The sequence below is a fragment of the Macaca mulatta genome, chromosome 2 (genome assembly GCF_049350105.2).
Source record: "Macaca mulatta isolate MMU2019108-1 chromosome 2, T2T-MMU8v2.0, whole genome shotgun sequence".
Lineage (NCBI taxonomy): Eukaryota > Metazoa > Chordata > Mammalia > Primates > Cercopithecidae > Macaca > Macaca mulatta.
The window spans coordinates 53615504-53627250 of record NC_133407.1 but is presented as its reverse complement, the minus strand read 5'-3'; positions in this window follow the sequence as shown (position 1 = coordinate 53627250).

Below are 11747 nucleotides of genomic sequence, written 5' to 3'. Positions count from 1 at the left end.
GGCGCGATCAGCCAAGGTCGGGGGAGGGGAGCAGTAATGCGCCTGCGCGGCCCGGCGCCTGCGCGCACTACTGGAGTGAAGAGCCGACCTGTTTTACTGTCCTGACTCACCACCATCTTGGTAGTGTGCAAGACTCTGGGACGGCATAAGAAAGGAAGAGAGGGAGCAAAGGAGCTGGTGGGGTGTCACAGGGCCCATGTATGAGGCAGATTTGAGTTCTATATCCAGTTTTGCAATTTATCCATTTATCTGCCTGAGACACTTGGAAACACCTACTTGACAGCCCTGATTCAAGTGTTGGCGGATAGGAGGGAGGAGACTCCTGACCCTCAGAATGGTAATGCTGAAATTTTTGGGGTGCCCTGTTTATGGCCTTTTCTTTGATCTTACAATATTGCTTTCTCCTAAAAGAATATTAAACATAAGTTTTAAGAAACCTTTGAACAATTCCAAACGTATATTATACAAAAATAGAGTAACTACCTTAGCAAGCTTTAACAGTTACTAACATTTTGACGTTCTTGATTTGTCTATATCTCTAAACACTTCTTCCCTTCCTGGGCATATTTGGAAGCAAATCTCAGACGTCATATCATTTCATCTCTATATATTTAAACACGGTCTCACTGTCACCCAGGCTGAAGTGCAGTAGCATGATGATAGCTCACTGCAGCCTCACACCCCTGGGCTCAAGCAATCCTGCCTCAGCTTCCCAAGTGGTTAGGAACACAGGCACAGGCAACTATGCCTGGCTTACAATTATTTAAGCACATATCTCTAAAAAAGAACTATTGTTTGAAAAAAAAAATGACCACAGTATCATTATCTCACCTTTAAAAAATAGTAATTGCTTAGTATTAAATAGTGTTCAAATGTCTCAATAACTACTTATTTTCCTACTGTTCATTTGTTAAAATAAGAATCAAAATTAAATTTATACATTGTCATTGGTTGATGTGTCTTTTAGAACAAGTCAAAAACTTTTAAGACCAGGAACACACCAGTAATTGAACAATTTTGTTTATTATTAATTGCAGCAAGAGGGATGCTATGGTTTGAATATATCCCCCGAAAAGCATGTGTTGGAAATTTAATGCCCAATGTAACAGTGTTGGGAGATGGGGCCTATGGGAGGGGTCCACCCTCATGAATGGATTAATGCCAATTATGAAAGGACTTGAATGGATTAATGCCAATTATGAAAGGGCTTAAGGTTTCGATTTCTGTCTATTGCTCTTTCACTTTTGCACTCTCCTGCACATTTACCTTCCTCCATTGGACGACAGAACACAAAGTCCCCATAAGATGTGGAGCCCTTGATCTTGGAATTTTCAGCCTCTAGAACTGTAAGAAATAAATCTGTATCTTTATTAATTACCCAATCTCAGTTATTCTGTTATAGCAGCCCAGATGGACTAAGACAGGGGAACGCACACCACGGGAAACCATGAGAAGACTCAATAAGGAGGTGTTAGGATCTGAGGCTTGATTGGATGATTTGGAAAATGGAGCTGGGGTGCTGAGTGGTTCTTTTATCAGAGGTGTTCAATCCAGAGTGACTTCATCTTGAGTAGGGACTAAGTAAAATGAGGTGGATACCTGCTGGGCTGCATTCCCAGGAGGTTAGGCATTCTTACTCACAGGATGAGATAGGAGGTCAGCACAAGATTCAGGTCACAAAGACCCAGCTGATAAAACAAGATACAGTAAAGAAGCCAAAACCAAGATAGCGACAAAAGTGACCTCTGGTCGTCCTCACTGCTCATTCATTATATGCTAATTATAATATATTTGCATGCTATCTCCTTTACTGCTTATTATATGCTAATTTAACACACTAGCATGCTAAAGGACACCCCCACCAGCACGGTGAAAGTTTACAAATGCCATGGCAACGTCTGGAAACTACCCTATATGGTTGAAAAGGAAGAGGAACTCTTTATTCTGGGAAATTCTTGCCCTTCTCCCCAGAAAACTCTTGAATAATTCACCCCTTGTTTAGCATATAATCAAGAAATAACCATAAAAATAGCCAATCAGCAGCCCTCAGGGCTGCTCTGTATATGCAGTAGCCTAACTTGTATTCCTTTACTTTCTTAATAAACTTGCTTTCACTTTACTCCATAGACTTGCCTCCAATCCTTTCTTGAGTGAGATCCAAAAACTGTCTCTTGGGGTCTGGATCAGAACCCCTTTCCAGTAAAATTAGATTTTTTTTTTTTTTTTTTTTTAAGACATAGTCTCACTCTGTCTGCCTAGGAAACCAGCCTGGGCAACATGATGAAACCCTGCCTCTACAAAAAATTTAAAAATTAGCTGGGCATGGTGGCACACACCTGTATTCCCAGTTAGGAGACTGAGGTGGGAGGATCACCTGAGCCAGGAAGGTCGAGGCTGCAGTGAACCCTGATGGCTCCACTGCACTTCAGCCTGAGTGACAGAGTGAGACCTCGTCTCAAAAAAAATAAGATAATGGGTGGTACAGCTAGCCATAAAATGTATTTTAAAAATTGCCCCCAGGCATCAGGGGTGGTGTGACTGAAGTTCCATACTCCTGTTTCCCTGGACCTGATAAATTTTGCATACCTTGCCAGGCACAGTGGCTCACGCCTGTAATCCCAGCACTTTGGGAGGCCGAGGCAGGCAGATCACAAGGTCAGGAGATCGAGACCATCCTGGCTAACACGGTGAAACCCCATCTCTACTAAAAATACAAAAAATTAGCCAGGCGTGGTGGCGGGCACCTATAGTCCCAGCTGCTCAGGAGGCTGAGGCAGGAGAATGGTGTGAACCCAGGAGGCAAAGCTTGCAGTGAGCCGAGATTGTGCCATGGCACGCCAACCTGGGTGACAGAGCGAGACTCTGTCTCTAAAAAAAAAAAAATTTGCATACCTTATATAGCTCAGGCTACTCAGGTATTTTCCTTTCCTCGGGTTGAATTGTTAAAGCAGCAGCAGTCCCTCTTCGTGACCAAGAAAAGGAATGTTTGGTGTTTTGTGGGTAGCACAGTGACCTGTTTTTGGTCTGAGCTTAACAAAATTAAATATCTTTTTTTTTTCCTTTTGCAATTTCTTTTATCTATATATCTCCCAACCTGCCTCTTTGTCTCTTTTTCCCTTGCGACTTATTTGCTGAAGAAACCATGTGTTTGTGGGTTTTGCTGCTGATTACAAACTCATATACCGTCCTTTTTTTTTTTTTTTTTTTTTTTGAGACAGGGTCTCGCTCTGTTGCCCAGGCTAGAGTGCAGTGGCGCCGTCTTGGCTCACTGCAAGCTCTACCACCTGGGCTCAAGGGATTCTCCCACCTTAGCCACCTAAGTAGCTGGAACCACCACGACCTGCCTTTTTTTTTTTTTTTAAATAAAGATGGAGTCTCGCTATGTTGCTCAGGCTGTTCTCAAATTCTTGACCTCAAGTGATCCTCCCACCTTGGCCTCCCAAAGTTCTAGGAATACAGGCATGAGCCACCGTATCCTGCCATGGTGTACATTAATATATATCTCTGTCCTGTGTATTCTCTGTAAATTAGTAGTTACATCTAGACGACTAGACACTTTTAAGTTTAATCCTTTTGGCAAGACTATAAAGAAGGTTTTTATCTTCATAATTTATTTTAAAAATTAGACGTAAGTACAAGAACAGACACAGAATGATTATTGCCATTTAACATAACCCTTGCAAATAACAGATGGTAAATTGGTACCAACATGATTATAAACAAAAAGCAAAACTCTGGCACTAAGATGGCATGGTAGTATTGATACTGGTGAGCTAGGGAAGATCTCGAAACGCTGGTGGGACCCTTACCCTGGTTGTTGTCCAGGCTCTTGATGCCATCTCGGGAAGGAATTCAACAAGTCAGAAAATAGTGAAAGTGGTTGGGAGTGGTAGCTCATGCCTGTAAACTCAGCACTTTGGGAGGCTGAGTGTGTCCATTTCAGTATCAAAAGTAAGAAATAAGATACCCCATATAAAAATTGATTAGCAAGCTCAATTATCTTGTGGTGGCTTCTTCATAATAAAAATATAATAATAATAATAATACAGTGGATACATGTTTTTCTCAGCATCTATTCCTTCTTCTGGTAATGGTACCTCAGTTTCTCTTCAGGGGACCAGCAAGACCCCATTGCACACAGTCTTGGGACTACCACTTGAGGTACTCAAAACATTCCCACCAGAGGTGTACCTGTGTCCAAAGCCAAAAGGTATTGAAGCTGATTAATTCTAATAGAAGAACCCTAAGGAAAGTTCTAGACCCCGAACTACTCTGGGTATTATCTTCTCCAGGGCCTCATTCTTCATCTTTTCCTTTTACTCTATGAGCTACCACACATTTTGTTTGCAAACCAAGAACCCTAACTTAGAGCCCTGTATCATCTTGGTTGATTCCTGAGAGGAGAACAGGGAACAGAGTGGCTCAGGAACAAAAACGGGAGGGAAGTTATTCTTATTGCATAAGTAACTTTTGCATTTTAAAATTTTATGCTGTTGTCATGTAATACTTATTCAAAAAGTAAATCAATGTTTTAGAATTCAATGAAAAATAAAGTCCTTAACATAGAGTGTTAAAAAATTGAATTATGAAACAGTAAAGTGTTATCACATTATTATTTGTGTATTTTTTAAAGTACATAAAAAGGAAGACATGGATCAAAATGTTTTGCTTGGATATATTTCCTGTTAAACATATGTTATTTTGGTAATAAGGAAAAAAAGATAGTTGAGCATGGCGGCACGCACCTGTGGTCCCAGCTACTTGGGAGGCTGAGGTGGCAGAATTGCTTGAGCCCAGGTGTTTGAGGCCACAGTGAGCCATGACTGTACCACTGCACTCAAGCCTGGGTGACAGAGCAAGACCCCATCTTAAAAAAAATACCAAATAGGTCAGGTGCAGTAGCTCATGCCTGTAATCGCAGCACTTTGGAATACTGCAGAGGGGAGGATCACTTGAGTCCAGGAGTTCAAGGCCAGCTTGGGCAACATGATGAAACCCTGTCTCTACAAAAAATACAAAAATTAGCCAGGCATGGTGGTGCACACCTGTAGTCTCAGCTACTGAGGAGGTTGAGGCAAGAGGATTGTTTGAGTCAGGGAGTTCGAAGCCGCAGTGAGCCATGATCACACCACTGCACTCCAGCCTGGGCTACAGTGCAAGACCTTGTCTTAAAAAAAAAAAGAAAAAAAAAAAAAGGCCAGGCGCGGTGGCTCATGCTTGTAATCCCAGCACTTTGGGAGGCCGAGACGGGCGGATCACGAGGTCAGGAGATCGAGACCACCGTGGCTAACATGGTGAAACCCCGTCTCTACTAAAAATACAAAAATTAGCCGGGCAAGGTGGCGGGCGCCTGTAGTCCCAGCTACACGGGAGGCTGAGGTAGGAGAATGGCGTGAACCCGGGAGGCGGAGCTTGCAGTGAGTGGAGATCGCACCACTGCACTCCTGCCTGGGCAACAGAGCGAGACTCCATCTCAAAAAAAAAAAAAAAAATTAAATAAGAAAAATTTACAAAGGAAAAATAGAGAAGTGGAAAACAAAAATCTCCTCAGTTCTTGGTGGCTCCTAACCCAGAGCCAGCAGTCTTGGTGTGATTGGCCACTACCTCTTCCTCTTCTAGGGAACAGGGGGATGTCCAGAAACAAACTAAAGAGCTGCTTATAGGTCAGAGGGAGGTGGAATTTTAGTACCTTCTATGCAGGGGTGGCATTATGGGTATGTGACCTATGCAGTCACACAGGACCCTGTAGTTGGTTTAATGCTCTGTTGTCACAGCTTTGACATTCTTAATAATTTTGAACAAAGAACTTCACATTTTCATTTTGCATTGGGCGCTGCAAATTATGAAGCTGGTCCTACTTCTATGCCCAAGGCTGATCACTAGTCTACCACCATTAATATTACCAAACTGTCCATTTGAAATTCCTTGAAAAAGTTTTTCACTGCAGTGTTTAAAATCCAAATTCTGCCTGAACTTTGTGATCTAAATGTGTTATTTCAATCAATAAACTATGAGCCAGGCATGGTGGCTCACACCTGTAATCACAGCACTTTGGGAGCCAGAGAAGGGAGGATCACTTGAACCAAGGAGTTTAAGAGCAGCCTGAGCAACATGATGAGACCCTGTGTCTTAAAAAAAAAAAAAAAAAAAAAAAGTTATTTTTTGAGACAGTCTTGCTCGTTGCCCAGGCTGGAGTGCAATGGCACGATCTCGGCTCACTGCAACCTCCGTTTCTTAGGCTGAAGTGATTTTCTTGCCTCAGCCTCCCAAATAGCTGGAATTACAGATCCGCACCACCATGCCCAGCTAATTTTTTTTGTGCTTCGTAGGAGAGAGAGAGTTTCGCCATGTTGGCCGAGCTGGTCTCCAACAGCTAGCCTCAAGTGATCCACCTCCCCCGGCCTCCCAGAATGCTGGGATTACAGGCATGAGCCACCACACCTGGTGTATAACTTTTTTTTAAATTTAATCAGGCATGGTGGCATGTACCTGTAGTTCCAGCTACTCAGGGGGCTGAGGTGGGAGAATCGCTTGAACCCAGGAGGTTGAGGCTGTACTAAGCCATGATCATGCCACTGCACTCTAGCCTGGATGACAAACTAAGACCCTGTTGCAAAAAAAAAAAAGGTGTGAATGTATTGTCTCAGATATGACTGGGGGAGTGGGAGAAGAGCCACAAGCTAGGGACTTCAGTTTCCCTAAATGGGGACCAGATGTCCCTGCTGGGAAAGGGAAGAAGATGCAAAAACAAAACAGAGTGGGCACAAAGATTCTCTCCAGTGAAATCACAATTCTAGGATTTGCTCTTTAGCTTCAATGAACATAGTCAAACAAAACTGTGCCTGGAAGTAATTTTGCCCAATAGTGTAAAGGCAAAAACCTCTGCTTTGCCAGGCCTGAGACTCTAAAAAATACAGCTGACTTTACTTTAAAAAAGAATTTAAGTCCTAAAAGGTTTGTGGATGTATTCCCAATCATATAGTGCCTGATTTGCAACTACTTCTGGGGTAAATCCCTGGGTTACCCATTCCTGGTTATCCGTTCCTCTCACTTCAAGAGTACTTATTCCCAACTCTCCCACTCAGTCCTCAAAAAAGAAACTGAGGTGGTGTCCTGGATGATGGCTCCCACTTAATTGCAAGGTCTCTCCCTCACTGCCCCCTTTCCTTCTCTCTTTCTCTGTCCCTCTTACGTATATCTCTTTCTCCATAATGCCTTTCTCTCTTTCAATCCTCATCTCCAGTTTTTGCTTAATGATCTTAGAAAAATCTGTTTTCTTTCTTTCCCTTCCATCATTTTGTTTGTAAACGCTGGATTACTTCAGTCATGGTTAAGCTTGAGAATGGTGAATTTTATACCAGGGAAAAGAGAAGATAAGCTTATATAAAGAATCAGTATCTAAAGCACAAAAAGCATCCTTGGGAATCTCCTAAAAATTATTTTCCCATACTTTTTCCTTCATTTTAATCTGGTTTTTCTAAAATAAAAAAAGTATTCAAACTTTCAACAAGAACTTTCATTCTATTTTCTTATTTCTTATTCTGGCATTAATTTTTAAATACTACATAGTTTTTTAAAGACAATTTTTGGGAGTTGTAGGTTCACAGCAAAATTGAGCAGAAAGTACACATTTCACACATACCCCCTGCATGTATAGCCTCCCTTACTATCAACATCCCCCACCAGAATGTGACATTTGTTATAAAGGATGAACCTGCCTTGACACATCATAATCAAAGTCCATAGGTTACATTAGGGTTCACCCTTGGTGTTGTATAGTCTATGGATTTGGAAACATGCTTAATGACACATATCCATCATTACAGCATCATACAGAATATTTTCCCTGTCCTAAAATATTTATGCTCCCCACTAATACCTGGCAGCTACTGATCTTTTCATTGTCTCCATAGTTTTGTCTTTTTCAGAATATTATGTAGTTGAAACCATACAGTATGAAGCCTTTTCAGATTGGCTTCTTTCCATTAGTAATATGTATTTAAGTTTTTTCTGTCTTTTCATGGCTTGTTAGCGCAGTTTTTAAAATCCTAAATATATTCCATTGTCTGGATGTATCACAGTTTATTCACTCATTAAAGGACATCTTAGTTGCTTCCAAGTTTTGGCAATTATAAATAAGTTTGCTATCAATGTATGCAGGTTTTTGTGTAGACTTAAGTTTTCCACTCCTTTAGGTAAATACCAAGGAGTGACATGCTGGATTGTATGTTAAAAGTATAGTAATAAACTATACTTAGTTTAGTAAGAAACTGCCAAACTGTCTTCCAAAGTGGCTGTACCATTTTGCATTCCCACCAGCAATAAATGAGAGTTCCTGTTGCTCCCAATCCTCATTAGCATTTAATGTTGTCAGTGTTTTTGGTTTTGGCCATTCTAATAGGTGTAAAGAGGTATTTGACTATCGTTTTAATTTGCATTTCCCTGATGATGTATGATGCGGAGCATCTTTTCGTGTGGTTATTTTCCATCTGTATATCATCTTTGGTGAGATGTCTGTTAAGGTCTTTGGCCCATTTTTTAATCAAACTTAACTTCATATATTAAACAACTTTTACATATTTTTAAATGAATTTTCAACTTTAATATATAAAGTTGTTTGCTTACTGTGGAGTTTTAAGATTTCTTTGTATATTTTCGATAATCCCTCTTTATCAGATACATCTTTTGCAAACATTTTCTGTGGCTTCTCAGTCTCTTGAAAATTTAAGTTAAACTTTTTTTTTTTTTAATGAGCCTATACTCAGTTTTTGCATTTAAGGGTTTCACAGGCTCACCTCAACACCAATGACAATTTACAATATTCTTTCAATGGGAAAACACAGTCCTCTTTGCAAATAGTTGACTTATAAACAAACTGTTGGAACGTGATTCATTTGCACCAATAAGAGATCACTATCACAGAACAAGTTTAGGAGGACGGTGGCAGTAAGTCTAATGGAAAAAGGCTAAAGAGGGTTAAGTTTGACAATGAGAAAAGACAGACTGGACAACAGTGTAAGATCCTGTCTCTAAATAAATAAATAAATAGCAGTAATCTAGGCTATTAAAATGGCAAGTTTTAAATGAGTGAACATATTTTCCAGTTATGTTCTAAAATTTTGAATTCCTCATTAATTTCCCTATACTCCAGATCTTTAGAACCCTCTAGTGTCCATGTGAGGAACTGGTTTAGGTGAACCAAGTAAAATGCTTTTAATTTGTACATTCATGTTATATATATATATACACATACATATGCTGGATGCAGTGACTCATGCCTGTAGTCCCAGCACTTCAGGAGGCTGAGATAGGTGGATTGCTTGAGCCCAGGAGTTTGAGACCAGCTTGGGCAACATGGCAAAATCCTGTCTCTACAAAAAATACAAAAATTAGCTGGGCATAGTGGTGCATGCCTATAGTCCCAGCTACTGGGGAGGCTGAGGTCAGGGATCACTTGGGCAGTGATCATGTCATTGCACTGCAGCCTAGGCAACAAGGCAAGACCCTGTCTCAAAATGTATACATATATTATAAAATACAAAAAACCTTTAGAAGTGTGCTTGTCTAACTTCCAATTTAAGATAACAGACTAAGCACATGCATCTGCCTCCCTCTTCTTAGGATCTGAGTGACATGACAGGAAAGTGGTATAAGCAATAATTTTGTAGCAACATTGAAAAGAAAGAAGGACCAGTGGTCCAGAAACTGCAATCCTCCGGGAAAGAAGGAAGGACCAGTGGTTCAGAAACTGTATTAAAAACTCTAGAAAACAGAAAGATGGATTCATAATAACTGGTTTACTTATCATTTCCACAACATACCAGCAGTAAAATGAAGTTTGGGGCTGGCGAAGTACTAGAGAGGTTCCAAGAACAAAATGGAGCATTATAGAGGGAAGGAGTGGCCTATAAAGCAGCAGCTCAAGAACAGCCATGTGTCACATAACAGGGATAAGTTCTGAGAAATGTATCACTAGATGATTTCCTCACTGTGTGAACATAGAGTGTACTTACACAAACTTAGATGGTATAGCCTATTGCTCCTAAGCTACAAACCTGTACAGTATGTTACTGTATTGATACTCTAAGCAATGGTAAGTATTTGTCTATCTAAACATATGTAACATAAAAAAGGTACAGTAAAAATATGGCATAAAAGATAAAAAATGGTACACCCATATAGGATACTTAACTTGAATGGAGTTTGTAGGACTGGAAGTTGCTCTGGGCAAGTCAATGAGTGAGTGATGAGTGAACATGAAGGCCAGGGGCATTAGTATACACTACTATGGACTTTACACTTAGGCTGTGCTAAAAATATTTTTCTTGTTTTAATAATCAATTAACCTTAGCTTACTGTAACTTTTTAAATTTATAAACTTTTAATTTTATATAACTTTTTGACTCACAGTAACACTTAGCTTAAAATACACATTTGGCCAGGAACAAGCCTATAACCCTAACATTTTGGGAGGTTGAGGTGGGATGATCCCTTGAGCCCAGGAGTTCAAGACCTGAGCAACATAGTGAGACCCCGTCTCTACAAAAAGTAAAAAAAAATTAGCTGAGTGCAGTGGTGCATGCCTGTAGTCCCAGGTACTTGGGAGGCTGAGGTGGGAGGATCACTTGAGCTTGGGAGGCAGAGGTTGCAGTGAGCCAAGATTGTGCCACTGCACTCCAGTCTGGGTGACAGAATGAGACCCTGTCTCAAAACAACACACAAAAAACACATTCACACACATTGTACAGCTGTACAAAAATATTTTTTCTTTATATCCTTGCTTTAAAAGCTTTCCTCTATTTAATTTTTTTTTTAACTTTTAAAGACACAAACCCACACATTAGCCCCAGCCTACACAGGATCAGGATCATCAATATCACTGTCTTCACTTCCATTTCTTGTCTCACTGGAAGGTGTTCAGGGGCAATAACACACGTGGAGCTGTCATCTCCTACAGTAACAGTGCCTTCTGGAACTCCTCCTGAAGGGCATGCCTGAGGCTGTTTTACAGTTAACTTTCTAAAGTAGGGATACACTCCAAAATAACAAGTATAGTATAGTAAATACATAAACCAGTAACAGTCATTTATAATTATCCAGTATTATGTACTATACATAATTGTATGTGCTAGACTTTTTTTTTTTTTTTTAAGACAGAGTCTCGCTCTGTCGCCCAGGCTGGAGTCCAGTGGCGCGATCTTGGCTCACTGCAAGCTCCGCCTCCCGGGTTCACACCATTCTCCTGCCTCAGCCTCCTGAGTAGCTGGGACTACAGGCACCCACCACCACGCCCGGCTAATTTTTTGTATTTTTAGTAGAGATGGGGTTTTGCCGTGTTAGCCAGGATGGTCTGGATCTCCTGACCTTGTGATCCGCCCACCGTGGCCTCCCAAAGTGCTGGGATTACAGGCGTGAGTCAGTGCGCCTGGCCTTTTGTGCTAGACTTTTATAGGACTGGCAGCACAGTAGGTTTGTTTACAAACAGCATCACTACAAACAAGTGAGTAATGTGTTGTGCTAGGATGTTACAAGGCTATCATGCCACTGGGCAATAGGAATTTTTCAGCTCCATTATAAGCTTATGGGACCACTATCATAGTTGCAGTTTGTCAGTGACAAAAACATCTTTATGTGACACATAACTGTAGCTGATTAGATCACTAGCTACTACACTTCAGGGCAAAGACTTTCTTCCCCCAGGTGCAGAGAACAAATGGTTGCAGCATTTCCTCTGGTCGTAGTCCTGC